This window comes from Pteropus alecto, unplaced genomic scaffold, assembly GCF_000325575.1.
Source record: "Pteropus alecto unplaced genomic scaffold, ASM32557v1 scaffold42, whole genome shotgun sequence".
NCBI classification, from domain to species: Eukaryota; Metazoa; Chordata; class Mammalia; order Chiroptera; family Pteropodidae; genus Pteropus; species Pteropus alecto.
In genome coordinates this window covers 12,940,151-12,942,758 of record NW_006434825.1, presented here as the reverse complement: position 1 = coordinate 12,942,758, position 2,608 = coordinate 12,940,151, and positions in this window count along the sequence as shown.

Genomic DNA, 2,608 nt, shown 5'->3' with positions numbered 1-2,608 from the left:
AGTACATAAGAAATTAGGGACATTACTTACCTATAGCATAGAGAATGGGTGTCTCTGCAGATGAGGACAGAATGGGAGGAAGATTTTCCATGTGAATGTATCACCTATTTAAAAATAAATGCAAAATAAATTTAAAATGTATTTCTTTTTTAATTACACAAATTGCATATGATTGTAAAAAAAAAAATCTAATAGTAAACAGTGAAATTTCTTTCCCTGTTATTGAGAATCCTTCCAGACTTGGGTCTGTTATGCACAATCACACATAATATCTTTATTATATAGTCAGAATCATAGGTACCTATGCTCTACAGACTTGGGTCTGTTATACACAATCACACATAATATCTTTATTATATAGTCAGAATCATAGGTACCTATGCTCTACAGACTTGGGTCTGTTATGCACAATCACACATAATATCTTTATTATATAGTCAGAATCATAGGTACCTATGCTCTACAGCCTCTAGACATTTTATCTCGTCAGTATGCATCCATCCATTCCTTAGACATCACCGGAGTCCTACCTCTCTTTCTGTTGATGACTGCTAGAGAAAGAGGATTGCTAAAGCTCCAGGACTTTCTCTTGCCTCTCCAGGTGGCCCTTAATAACACCTCCATGCAATAAAATACACCCATTTTAATGTAAGGTTCAGTGATTTCTGACAAAGATATGTAGGCCATCATCACCCTAATCAAAATATAGAATCTGTCCATCACCCCAAAAAGTTCTCTGCAGCATTTTTATCAACAAAATTGAATAAATAGAAAATATCAGAGTTTACCACATATACTAAGGTTATTATTTCATAAAACTTACATTTCAGTTATATTTAAAGATACACACACATACACAATATAGGGTTGTGATGGGGCTCAGAGTCAAAAAGTTTGAAAGTCCTCATTGAAACCCAAAATATGCACAAGACACTGGTGGTAGCTGTAAAAGTGTTATGTACTCGCTCTGAGGGTTGCTCTGTGCCAGGCTCTCTGCTAAGCACCTACGTGCATCATCTCATTCAGTCCCACAGCCACCTCCTACATGGCGCTTTACACTTCATTCCACAGACGAGGAAACCCGGGCTTCACACTCTTCCCTAGACATTAGATCTATCTGATTCCTAAACGTACTGTTCTTGATGTCTCGGTTCCCTCTCGATGGTCTTATAACTCCATCTGAAATGTCAAGTCCTGGAGGACACAGATAATATCTATCTGTGAACCTCAGTTAATTCATTCAAGTACAGCTAAAATAATGAGAGAAAAAGGAAGACACAGTCCGCCCTCCATGGAGCTTGCAGTCTAGTCATAGGCGTATATACCCACCAAGTCACGAACAGCACCAAAGAGAGGAACACAGTCCCAGGTTCCTTGTTGTAACCTGAGATGTAACCCTGGCTGTGATGGGCTGGCTTTTCCTCCTGCAGTCATTTGGGAATGTTGCTGAGACGGTGCTGTGCAGTCAGGCCAAGTGAAACCTGGAAGGCCCATTGCCTTCCGGCTCATTCTGAAAGACCTGAGACCTTGAGGAGTCCTGGGGGGACACACACAGTCCTGAGGTTGCTGGAGGGACAGGCCCAGGGTCTTGCTGGAAAGAGCGGAGACCTCAAGAGCCCTCCTACAAAGCCCTTGACCAAAGAGCAGCAAGGGCAGGATTCAGCACAGAATTTCCCTGTCATTAGGGTCTTTGTCCCTGAGTGTACCTCCATGATATACTACCAGCCATCATCAGTCTCTCACTTCAAAAGAGTCAAGATGATGGCACAGACTCCATCTCCCAGTTGGCCCTCATTGGCTGCACCCTGACTGACTTATTGCTGATGAGCCCGTTTATTTCAAGACCCAAATTCCTTTCTCCATTAGATTCTCTGGTATCATTAAATCTCCTGACCATTAAGAAAGGTCTTCAATCGTTGTTTTTGAGCATCACTGCCTTCAGCACATCCCCATGGTTTGGAAAAGTCAGTGGACCCCCAACGGAGACCAGTTTTCATCTAAAGAGGAAGTAAAACCCCAGGAACCATGGGGCCCTCACGGCCTCCTCAGTGTGCTCACCTAATCTCACCAGCCAGGGTGGATGTGGAAAGAATCAGAATCAGAATTGAGCTTAGATCCCAGCTCTGTCACTTGCTAGCTATGTGACCTTGGGCAATTTACCTAACCTCTCTGAACTCCTGTTTCCTCATCTCAAAACAAAACAAAACAAAACAAACTAATAACATTAATACGAGTCTTGCAGGGTTATTGTGGGATTAGATGAGATCAAGGTATGCAGTTGGCACTTAATACATATCAGCCCTTCTTCCCTCCTTGTGCCTGCCAAGTAGGTTAACATCCTTCTGAGACAAGAACAGCCGAGCAACTTTCTTTTAAGGAGGATTTGTAACTTTGTTATTGTTTTCCCTGGAAGGGCACGAACAGGAAACCTGCGGTGGCAGGAACACCGTAACTTTGGCCCTTCTAATATATAGCGAATGAAAATTTCCATAGGATCGTAACTGCTGTGCATTATAACATTTTATGTACCAAGAGTGCCCACCTGGAAAACAGGCCTTGTCTCTCTATCTGTACCACCAAGAGGTCCCAGCCACCATCACCCACTCAC